The sequence below is a fragment of the Ranitomeya variabilis genome, chromosome 5, assembly GCF_051348905.1.
Source record: "Ranitomeya variabilis isolate aRanVar5 chromosome 5, aRanVar5.hap1, whole genome shotgun sequence".
Classification (NCBI taxonomy): domain Eukaryota; kingdom Metazoa; phylum Chordata; class Amphibia; order Anura; family Dendrobatidae; genus Ranitomeya; species Ranitomeya variabilis.
This window is the reverse complement of record NC_135236.1, coordinates 446,796,987-446,810,059: the sequence shown is the minus strand read 5'-3', so window position 1 is coordinate 446,810,059 and position 13,073 is coordinate 446,796,987.

The window sequence follows — 13,073 nt, the reverse complement described above, 5'->3', positions numbered from 1 at the left end:
CCTATGTCCACCTGGGCCATTGGATAGTTCTTGGCATCTCCATGAATATAACTATAACCCCCTTTCCAGAAATTAGCAATGCCAAAGTGTGGCCCTCACCAGGGTCACCAAACTGTGTGAGTGCCGAAGTAATGTCACTTGGAAACAGTTCAGAGTCACCTAGTATCCCTGACGTCCCTTGCCAGGATGAGGGATAGGCCGGAGTCACACTAGACTGTAATACGGCCGAGTGCAATGCGATAAAAAATTGCATAGCACTCGGCTCAATGCTAATCTATGGGGCAGCTCCTATTATCCGTTGTTTTCTCGGCCGTATTCAGGATCCGAGTGAAATCGCAGCATGCTGCAATTGTCAGCGTATCTCGGCCGAGAATCGCCAATGAAAGTCTATGGGGGTGAGAAAAAATCGGATTACACATGGACCATCGGTGTGACTTGCGAGAAATACGCACCAGTGTTCTATAGAAAAGCCAGCAATTCAGCGCAGTGTACAGTAAAATCACACTGACAGGTTAGAATAGAACAAATAAAATTAATATATACATATATTTATATTTCATATAGCGCTAGACAGCAGAAAAGCTGGTAATTCAATTGCCGGCTTTTGCTATCTCCTTCCCAAACCCGACAGGATATGAGACATGGTTTACAGACAGTAAACCATTTCATATCCCTTATTTTTTTTACATATTCCTCACTACTAATGTTAGAAGTGTATGTGTGCAAAATTTGGGGACTCTAGCTGTTAAAATAAAGGGTTAAATCGCGGAAAAAAATGGCGTGGGCTCCCGCACAATTTTCTCCGCCAGAGTGGTAAAGCCAGTGACTGAGGGCAGATATTAATAGCCTAGAGAGGGACCATGGTTATTGCCCCCCCCGGCTATAAACATCTGCCCCCAGCCACCCCAGAGAAGGCACATCTGTAAGATGTGCCTATTCTGGCACTTGGCCATTCTCTTCCCACTCCCGTGTAGCGGTGGGATATGGGGTAATAAAGGGTTAATGTCACCTTGCTATTGTAAGGTGACATTAAGCCAGGTTAATAATGGAGAGGTGTCAATAAGACACCTATCCAATATTAATCCAATAGTAGTAAATGGTTAATAAAACACACACACACACACACACATTAGTGAAAAATTATTTTAATGAAATAAAGAAACAGGGTGTTGTAATAGTTTATTATACTCTCAATCCAATTGAAGACCCTTGTCACCTGAAACAAAGTTAAAATAAAAAAAAATAATATCCCATACCTTCCGTCGTTCAGTCATGTCCCACGATGTAAATCCATCTGAAGGGATTAAAGATTTTTACAGCCAGGAGCTCTGCTAATGCAGCTGTGCTCCTGACTGTAAAATCTGGGGAATGAATGGGAAGCAGGGGAACATAATTACCTAGACTTGTGGTACTGCGCCCCCTGCTGGTATAAACTCATATGAACTCCAGCATGAGAAAAGATTCAGAAAAATTCCCATGCTCGAGTTCATATGAGTTTATGCCAGCAGGGGGCGCAGCACCGTAAGTCTGGGTAGCTACATTCCCCTGCTTCCCAATCATTCCCCAGATTTTACAGTCAGGAGCACAGCTGCATTAGCAGAGCTCCTGGCTGAAAAAATCTTTAACCCCTTCAGATGGATTTACATCGTGGGACATGACTGAACGACGGAAGGTATGGGATATTGTTGTTTTTTTATTTTAACTTTGTTTCAGGTGACAAGGGTCTTCAATTGGATTGAGAGTATAATAAACTATTACAACACCCTGTGTCTTTATTTCATTAAAATAATTTTTCCCTAATGTGTGTGTGTTTTATTAACCATTTACTACTATTGGATTAATAATGGATAGGTGTCTCTCCATTATTAACCAGGCTTAATGTCACCTTACAATAGCAAGGTGACATTAACCCTTTATTACCCCGTATCCCACTGCTACACAGGAGTGGGAAGAGAGTGGCTAAGTGACAGAATAGGTGCATCTTACAGATGTGCCATTTCTGGGGTGGCTGGGCCAGATGTTTTCAGCCAGGGGGGGCCAATAACCATGATACCTCCCTAGGCTATTAATATCTGCCCTCAGTCACTGGCTTTACCACTCTGGCGGAAAAAATTGCGTGGAAGCCCATGCCAGTTTTTTCCGCAATTTAACCCTTTATTTTAACAGCTAGAGTCCCCAAATTTTGCACACATACACTTCTAACATTAGAAGTCAGGAATATGTAAAAAAAATAAGGGATATGAAATGGTTTACTGTCTGTAAACCATGTCTCATATTCTGTCGGGTTTAGGAAGGAGATAGCAAAAGCCGGCAATTGAATTACCGGCTTTTCTGCTATCTAGCGCTATATGAAATATAAATATATGTATATATGTGTCTCACTGACATATATATATACTGTATATATTTAGCCTGTATATATGTTTTTACTAATATTTGAGGCCATGGATCCATTCTATGTCCGTTTTGCAAGCCGGCGACAAAATATCGCCGTACGGATGCCTTACGGATAACACACAGATAATTTGATGCAAGGAAATCGCATCCTCGCACTGCACATGGATCACTGTTTTGTAAACATTTGTGCGATTCTCGTCCGTGTAAAACGGACCGTATTTTTATACGTTGTGTGTGTCCCTGGCCATAGAGATGCTCCCAGTTCTCCCAAGCCGAACCAGTGATGACATAACACCGCAGCAATGTCACCTTCTGGCAGGGCAGCTCCTCCAGGCTTTCAGACTGTGTTTGCAATGATGTAGCTGCGTTTGCTCAGGAACTTAAATCTTTATACTGCAATTGCCTATGCTCGCTGGGATTTCACAACCACATTTCAGCTACAAATTATAGAGATTCACACACTCGGGCAGGCATTATGTAGACTTCACTCAGTCAATGTAGTTTGGTTCAAGCAGGTGCAGTTTTATTGGTTTCATAAAAGTCCAAGGTATTCAAAACCTAAAACAACCTCTTCAGGGCACAAAGGTATAACAGTAAAGAAACAGTTCATTCAGCAAGACACATATTTGTAAGTGCAAACTCACCCTGAACAAATTACAAACCTTTCTCCTGTATCAAACTCTGTAAACAGTAATGGTATGGTCCTAACATATCTCATTATCCTCTTGAACGTGAGATCCTGCAGCTTTCAGCACCAAACAGAAGTATTCAATTCCAGGCACAGTTCACAATGAACAGGATACAGCATCCACATGGTTCTCAGTAGCTCCCAAAAACAAACTGCTCTGGTTTCCTAGCTGACCCATGCAGTTATCATTCAAACAAAGGCCCTGGCATGTCTCTCTCTCAGCTTCAGCTCACATTTTGGCTGGTCAATCACCAGCAGCACACTCAACTCTGCTCCATCCAACAGACTAAATACTAACAAAAATTGCTGCCCAAATGAGTCAGCGTAGGGTATTATACATATGAATTACAAATTGCCAAAGGCAAAAGAACTCCCAACTAAAGACTCTAAAACATAACTTTTAATGATAAGATTAAGAAAGGGGAATCATACTATCTTCAAAAAGGGGAAGAAAGTGGATCCAGGGAACTATAGGCTGGTGAGTCGGACTTCTATAGCAGGACAGATCTTTGAACAAATTAAACAACATGTATGTAAGTACCTGGATAAGAATGAAGTGATTAAACAGAGTTAGCATGGGTTTGTAACTAATAAGTCATGTCAGACTAACTTAATTTCCTTCTATGACAGAATCACTGACTGAGTGGATCAGGGAAATGCTGTAGATATAGTATATCTTGACTTCAGCAAAACATTTGACAAAGTATCTCACACCATCCTTATTGAAAAAAATACTAAGTATGGAATGGACAAGGCAACTGTTAGGTGGATTCATAACTAGCTTAGTGATCGGACACAAAGTGTGGTTGGAAATGGCTGCACATCCAGTTGGAAAAATGTCTCAAGTGGGGTACCACAGGGTTCTGTCCTAGGCCCTGTATTGTTCAACATCTTTATCAATGATTTAGATGAAGGAATTGAGGGTACACTGATTAAATTTGCTGATGACACAAAGCTAGGAGGGATAGCTAATGCTAGAGAAGAGAGAGAGAGGATTCAAAAATATATATAAAAAAACTGGAGCAGTGGGCAGCAACTAACAGAATGTTTTTAACAGGGAAAATGTAAAGTACTGCATTTGGGCAATAAAAATTAAAAAAGCATATACAGAATTGGAGGAATAGGGCTAAGCAACCACACATGTGAAAAAGACTTGTGTATACTAATAGATCATAAGCTGAACACGAGTGAACAGTGTGATGCAGCAGCAAAAAAGGCAAATGCATTTCTGGGATGTATTAACAGAAGCATACAGTCTAGATCACATGAAGTCATTATTGCCTTCTACTCCTCTTTTGGTCAGACCTCATCTGGAATACTGTGTCCAGTTTTGGGCACAACATTTTAAAAAAAGACATCAACAAACTCGAGCAAGTTCAGAGAATAGCGACTAGAATGGTGACTGGTCTGCAAACCATGTCCTATGAGAAACGGTTACAGGATTTGGGAATGTTTAGCTTGCAAAAAAGAAGACTGAGAGGAGACTTAATAGCTGTCTACAAATATCTCAAGGGTTATCACACTGTAGAAGGGTCATCCTTATTCTCATTTGCACAAGCAAAAACTAGAAGCAATGGGATGAAACTGAATGGGAGGAGACACAGATTAGATGTTAGAAAAGACGTTTTGACAGTTAAGGTGATCAATGAGTGGAACAGGCTGCCATGAGAGGTGGCGAGTTCTCCTTCCATGGAAGTCTTCAGACAGAGGCTGGAAAGACATCTGTCTGGGATGATTTAGTGAATCCTGCTAAGAGCAGGGGTTTGGACCAGATGACCCAGGAGGTCCCTTCCCTCCGGGGAGCCCCATCTAGGAGTGTATCTCTTTTGGTTTCCTTTGCTCTGTTAAAGGCCCTATGTAAAACCTTCCTTTGCTCAAAGGTACTGCCCAACCGGTATACTTTATTACAAAACCGACTAATACCTAAAAATACTTTATTTGAAAAATAGTTAAAATTGTAATAGACAAAAAAACCGCAAACCTACAATAAATGTGAAACTATTGGGCTACTAATTATCCCTAAAAATCCCTAGTCCACCCTTCCTATCAGTGGAGGTTGGCACCCTAGCTTGTACGCAAAATGGCGCCCCCACTCACCGGCGGCTTGTCCTGATATAATCTACTCAACCCTACTAAACAGCAGGACAGAAAGAAAAGGCCCGTATCAACACAACACGTGCCGCTGGAAAATGAGATGAAAAGGAGGGTGGTGAACAATAAGGGATAAATGTTAAATATGACAGCCACAGCAAAAAATATACATATAATTAGTTAGCCTGCACTACCAGAAGACTGGGGTAGCCCTTGTATCAACTCTTGATCACAAAATCACTACAATCAAGATTTGGAGTGGGGGTATGATATGCTGTGAAAAGGCCTAGTGTAACTGACCCTCACAAACCCTAATAAACACTGTCCCTACCTGGCTGCGGAGGTTGGCACCCCTAAATAAACACGCCAGTGGCGCCCCCGCTCTCGTCGGCTGCTCCTCAGTAGCCCTATCCACTCACCCTATCCCGTCTAGCAATAAAGCCCAAATGGACCGATATAGACGAGGGAGGGAGAGGGGGGGGGGGGAAGGAGGGAGGAGGGGAAAAAGAAAAGGGGGACAGTGAAAGATATGTAACCAAACTGGGTCAGGGGAGTAAATTGCTCTGTGTGTAATGAGGTTATTATCTTAGCTGAGGTGCCGCATTACAAATACTGTGCAAACCACTTAGAGTTTGTCAAGGTAGTCTTATGTACAGCAGTCTATTGCACAGGATATTGCTCAGATGCCCTCCAGCAGACTGCTTTCAATAATATTAACCTAGCTGAGGTGCCGCATTACAAATACTCTGCAAACCACTTAGGGTACTGTCACACATTGAAATTTTCATCGCTGCGACGGCACGATTCGTGACGTCGCAGCGTCGTATAATCATCGATCCAGCGTCGTAGACTGCGGTCACACGTTGCAATCACGGCGCTGGAGCGATGCCGAAGTCCCCGGGTAACCAGGGTAAACATCGGGTAACTAAGCGCAGGGCCGCGCTTAGTAACCCGATGTTTACCCTGGTTACCAGTGTAAACGTAAAAAAACAAACCGTACATACTCACCCGTCGGTGTCCTTCAGGTCCCTTGCCGTCTGCTTCCTGCTCTGAGTGCAGCCGTACAGTGAGAGCAGAGCGCAGCACCGCTGTGATCTGCTCTCACTTTCCGGTCGGCACTCAGAGCAGGAAGCAGACGGCAAGGGACCTGAAGGACACCGACGGGTGAGTATGTACGGTTTGTTTTTTTACGTTTACGCTTGTAACCAGGGTAAACATCGGGTTACTAAGCGCGGCCCTGCGCTTAGTTACCCGATGTTTACCCTGGTTACAAGCGAATACATCGCTGGATCGCTGTCACACACAACGATCCAGCGATGTCAGCGGGAGATCCAGCGACGAAAGAAAGTTCCAAACGATCTGCTACGACGTACGATTCTCAGCAGGGTGTCTGATCGCAGTAGCGTGTCAGACACTGCGAGATCGTAACGATATCGCTAGAACGTCACGAATCGTAACGTAGTAGCGATGGAAATTTCAATGTGTGACGGTACCCTTAGAGTTTATCAAGGTAGTCTTATGTACAACAGTCTATTGCACAGGATATTGCACAGATGCCCTCCAGCAGACTGCTTTCAATAACCCAAATAGCAGTATATACGACAAGTGCAAACCACTATCAATTTGTCAAAGTAGTGTTATATACAGCGAGTTATTGCACAGATTTATTGCACAGGTGCCCTCCTTACAATTAACAGAGTAGCAGTATATACGACAAATTGTTATTGTACGGTTACCCTCTAAGATGTGTGTGAAATATACATCCACATTTTATATATATATATATATATATATATATATATATATATATATATATATATATATATATATATATATATATATATATATATATATATATATATATATCTCCCTAGGGACCAAGATACAGGGAAAATATACTAGATAGTAAAGGATGTTATAAAGTAAACGGGTGAAGCTGTACTTAAACACATTTTCACATCAGAGTATCTCCCCTATTGCACTCTACCCAGCATATAACCAAAAACCACAGATGAATCAAATTCTCTTATCTGGTATTCATGTGATCCTTTAGCGCCTCAACGCGTTTCCCTGCCATGATAACAGTTCATCAGGAGGCTAATGGAGAGACCGTTGTCCATGGATACAGCATACGGCCATCAAAAAGTACTGCTTGTAGGTGTCAATGAGTGGAACAGGCTGCCATGAGAGGTGGCGAGTTCTCCTTCCATGGAAGTCTTCAGACAGAGGCTGGAAAGACATCTCTCTGGGATGATTTAGTGTATCCTGCTAAGAGCAGGGGTTTGGACCAGATGACCCAGGAGGTCCATTCCCTCCGGGGAGCCCCATCTAGGAGTGTATCTCTTTTGGTTTCCTTTGCTCTGTTAAAGGCCCTATGTAAAACCTTCCTTTGCTCAAAGGTACTGCCCAACCGGTATACCGGCCTTTAAAGATGGAGGGTGCCAGCATTCCCAATGCAAAAAATTAGTGGATGTCAGTTTCTGGTATATATTGGTATGGATGTCACCATCCATATCAATTGATATAGTCAAATCCAGAAAATGAATTTCTTTTTGTCCAATTTCCATGGTGAAATGCATACCTTAATTTTTTTAAGATCGAGTCGGGTTTTGCGAAACCCGACTTTGTCCAGAGTCGAGTCGAGTGCAGTCGGCCGATTATCGCTAAAAGTCGGGGATCGACCGAAACACGAAACCCAATGCAAGTCAATGGGGAAGCATAGTCGGCAGTGAGTGGAGGCCAGGAAAACACCTACAGTGCCCATTTTAATGCCAAAAACATCCATTCTTGTTTCTGAAGCTTGTCAATCTTAATTAACTTTATAATAATAGTTGGGCATTGGAAATTGGGGGTCATTTGGCAAAAGTTGTGGGGGGTAGGGCTGGTTCAAGGTTTTAGTGAGCCCAGGAAACGTGGACTACGTCACGGCGGTGGAGCAGTGAGAGGTAAGTATGTCAAGTTTGCAAGTGCTGTGATCCTAAGCAAGCAGGGGGGGCCCACTCGTTGGCATTGGCACTGGCACAGGGCCCCTCAAAGTACAGCGGTGTGTTTGCACGGCAGGGGCGCCTCCCACCAGCAGCGACACTTTTGCGTACTCTGAGGGGCCCTGTGCCAGTGACGTCGCCAACGAGTATGCCCCCCCCCACCTGATGAAGGAACCTGCACTTTCATCTGCACCTTCCTCTTTGTCCCTGTGTAAGGTGGTATAACATGCGGGAAGGGGAACCTTACTTTCAGCAGGGTCAGATTCTGGCTGTGTAGAGTGCAAGGGGAATGTAGTGGTCTAGGTCAATGTACCAGCAGACTCATCTAGCAGTGGCTGGGCAATGGGCAGGATGAGGAGGAAACACAGATATAGGGCCAAAGAATAAAGTAGGCTAAATGCAGTTCAAAATTGGTAACAGGACTAAACAGGCGGCATTGCTTTGTTCAGTGGAGGAGCAAACCCAGGAGCAGCAGACACTGTTTTAAGGGCCCAACCACACTAGTAGGCCAAATGCAGTTTAATATCTGCTACTATAGGCCAAAAGCCTAAAGACTGAAGCTCAGCTTAATACAGTGGAGGACAACACCAGGGAGCGTCAGACCCCGTTAGTAGGCCGTAACCACCAAGCTTTTTAAAAAACAGCACTTTATGAGAGCCAGAAGGTTGAAGCTCAGATTTATTCAGTTGAGGAAAACACCAGGGAGCGGCAGACACCGTTAATAAGCCGTAACCACCAAGTTTTTTAAAAAACAGCACTTAATGGGAGCCAGAAGGTTGAAGCTCAGCTTTATTCAGTTGAGGTCAACACCAGGGAGCGTCAGACCCCGTTAGTAGGCCGTAACCACCAAGCTTTTTAAAAAACAGCACTTAATGAGAGCCAGAAGGTTGAAGCTCAGCTTTATTCAGTTGAGGTCAACACCAGGGAGCGGCAGACACCGTTAGTAGGCCGTAACCACCAATTTTTTTAAAAAACAGCACTTAATGAGAGCCAGAAGGTTGAAGCTCAGATTTATTCAGTTGAGAAAAACACCAGGGAGCGGCAGACCCCATTAGTAGGCCGTAACCACCAAGCTTTTTAAAAAACAGCACTTAATGAGAGCCAGAAGGTTGAAGCTCAGCTTTATTCAGTTGAGGTCAACACCAGGGAGCGGCAGAACCCATTAGTAGGCCGTAACCACCAAGCTTTTTAAAAAACAGCACTTAATGAGAGCCAGAAGGTTGAAGCTCAGCTTTATTCAGTTGAGGTCAACACCAGGGAGCGGCAGACACCGTTAGTAGGCCGTAACCACCAATTTTTTTTAAAAAACAGCACTTAATGAGAGCCAGAAGGTTGAAGCTCAGATTTAGACAGTGGAGGACAATTTTAATTAGGGACTGCAGACAGACTTAGTAGGCTGTCCCCTGTGGACCATGCATCCACCACATTAACCCATTGCGCCGTAATGGACATGTAACCTTCCGTGGCCATGCCTACAGGTCCATGCGTCTGTTGTCAGGTGCACCTTTGTACTCACAGATTGGCAGAGTGCATGGACAATGCGGTCTTTTACATGCTGGTGGAGGGTTTGGATGGCTTTTCTCGCAAAACAAGTGTCGACTGGTTAGCTTGTAGCGTGGTACAGCGTAGTCCATCATGGCTTTATTAATATTAAATAAAATATATAAATAGGCTCTATGAACTTTTAAATAGGTTCCAGGGGTACACGGGCAGCATTGGTGTGGTCAGCGGAGGAGGATTGCAAGTAGGGACCGCAGACAGGCTAATGAAGGCCTAAAATAACAAAAAATAGGCTCAAGGCAGTTTTAAATCGGTTACATGGATACACAGGCAGCATTGTGGTCAGTGGAGGAGTATTGCAAGGAGGGACCGCAGACAGGCTAATGAAGGCCCGCAGACAGGCTAATGAAGGCCCGCAGACAGGCTAATGAAGGCCTAAAATAACTAAAAATAGGCTCATGGCAGTTTTAAATCGGTTACATGGATACACAGGCAGCATTGTGGTCAGTGGAGGAGTATTGCAAGTAGGGACCGCAGACAGGCTAATGAAGGCCTAAAATAAAAAAAAATAGGCTCAAGGCAGTTTTAAATCGGTTACATGGATACACAGGCAGCATTGTGGTCAGTGGAGGAGTATTGCAAGGAGGGACCGCAGACAGGCTAATGAAGGCCTAAAATAACAAAAAATAGGCTCATGGCAGTTTTAAATCGGTTACATGGATACACAGGCAGCATTGTGGTCAGTGGAGGAGTATTGCAAGTAGGGACCGCAGACAGGCTAATGAAGGCCTAAAATAACAAAAAATAGGCTCAAGGCAGTTTTAAATCGGTTACATGGATACACAGGCAGCATTGTGGTCAGTGGAGGAGTATTGCAAGGAGGGACCGCAGACAGGCTAATGAAGGCCTAAAATAACAAAAAATAGGCTCATGGCAGTTTTAAATCGGTTACATGGATACACAGGCAGCATTGTGGTCAGTGGAGGAGTATTGCAAGTAGGGACCGCAGACAGGCTAATGAAGGCCCGCAGACAGGCTAATGAAGGCCTAAAATAACAAAAAATAGGCTCAAGGCAGTTTTAAATCGGTTACATGGATACACAGGCAGCATTTTGGTCAGTGGAGGAGTATTGCAAGGAGGGACCGCAGACAGGCTAATGAAGGCCCGCAGACAGGCTAATGAAGGCCCGCAGACAGGCTAATGAAGGCCTAAAATAACTAAAAATAGGCTCATGGCAGTTTTAAATCGGTTACATGGATACACAGGCAGCATTGTGGTCAGTGGAGGAGTATTGCAAGTAGGGACCGCAGACAGGCTAATGAAGGCCTAAAATAACAAAAAATAGGCTCAAGGCAGTTTTAAATCGGTTACATGGATACACAGGCAGCATTGTGGTCAGTGGAGGAGTATTGCAAGGAGGGACCGCAGACAGGCTAATGAAGGCCTAAAATAACAAAAAATAGGCTCATGGCAGTTTTAAATCGGTTACATGGATACACAGGCAGCATTGTGGTCAGTGGAGGAGTATTGCAAGTAGGGACCGCAGACAGGCTAATGAAGGCCTAAAATAACAAAAAATAGGCTCAAGGCAGTTTTAAATCGGTTACATGGATACACAGGCAGCATTGTGGTCAGTGGAGGAGTATTGCAAGGAGGGACCGCAGACAGGCTAATGAAGGCCTAAAATAACAAAAAATAGGCTCATGGCAGTTTTAAATCGGTTACATGGATACACAGGCAGCAATGTGGTCAGTGGAGGAGTATTGCAAGTAGGGACCGCAGACAGGCTAATGAAGGCCCGCAGACAGGCTAATGAAGGCCTAAAATAACAAAAAATAGGCTCAAGGCAGTTTTAAATCGGTTACATGGATACACAGGCAGCATTGTGGTCAGTGGAGGAGTATTGCAAGGAGGGACCGCAGACAGGCTAATGAAGGCCCGCAGACAGGCTAATGAAGGCCCGCAGACAGGCTAATGAAGGCCTAAAATAACTAAAAATAGGCTCATGGCAGTTTTAAATCGGTTACATGGATACACAGGCAGCATTGTGGTCAGTGGAGGAGTATTGCAAGTAGGGACCGCAGACAGGCTAATGAAGGCCTAAAATAACAAAAAATAGGCTCAAGGCAGTTTTAAATCGGTTACATGGATACACAGGCAGCATTGTGGTCAGTGGAGGAGTATTGCAAGGAGGGACCGCAGACAGGCTAATGAAGGCCTAAAATAACAAAAAATAGGCTCATGGCAGTTTTAAATCGGTTACATGGATACACAGGCAGCATTGTGGTCAGTGGAGGAGTATTGCAAGTAGGGACCGCAGACAGGCTAATGAAGGCCTAAAATAACAAAAAATAGGCTCAAGGCAGTTTTAAATCGGTTACATGGATACACAGGCAGCATTGTGGTCAGTGGAGGAGTATTGCAAGGAGGGACCGCAGACAGGCTAATGAAGGCCTAAAATAACAAAAAATAGGCTCATGGCAGTTTTAAATCGGTTACATGGATACACAGACAGCATTGTGGTCAGTGGAGGAGTAGTATTGCAAGTAGGGACCGCAGACAGGCTAATGAAGGCCCGCAGACAGGCTAATGAAGGCCTAAAATAACAAAAAATAGGCTCAAGGCAGTTTTAAATCGGTTACATGGATACACAGGCAGCATTGTGGTCAGTGGAGGAGTATTGCAAGGAGGGACCGCAGACAGGCTAATGAAGGCCTAAAATAACAAAAAATAGGCTCATGGCAGTTTTAAATCGGTTACATGGATACACAGGCAGCATTGTGGTCAGTGGAGGAGTATTGCAAGTAGGGACCGCAGACAGGCTAATGAAGGCCCGCAGACAGGCTAATGAAGGCCTAAAATAACTAAAAATAGGCTCATGGCAGTTTTAAATCGGTTACATGGATACACAGGCAGCATTGTAGTCAGTGGAGGAGTATTGCAAGTAGGGACCGCAGACAGGCTAATGAAGGCCCGCAGACAGGCTAATGAAGGCCCGCAGACAGGCTAATGAAGGCCTAAAATAACTAAAAATAGGCTCATGGCAGTTTTAAATCGGTTACATGGATACACAGGCAGCATTGTGGTCAGTGGAGGAGTATTGCAAGTAGGGATCGCAGACAGGCTAATGAAGGCCTAAAATAACTAAAAATAGGCTCATGGCAGTTTTAAATCGGTTACATGGATACACAGGCAGCATTGTGGTCAGTGGAGGAGTATTGCAAGTAGGGACCACAGACAGGCTAATGAAGGCCTAAAATAACAAAAAATAGGCTCATGGCAGTTTTAAATCGGTTACATGGATACACAGGCAGCATTGTGGTCAGTGGAGGAGTATTGCAAGTAGGGACCGCAGACAGGCTAATGAAGGCCTAAAATAACAAAAAATAGGCTCAAGGCAGTTTTAAATCGG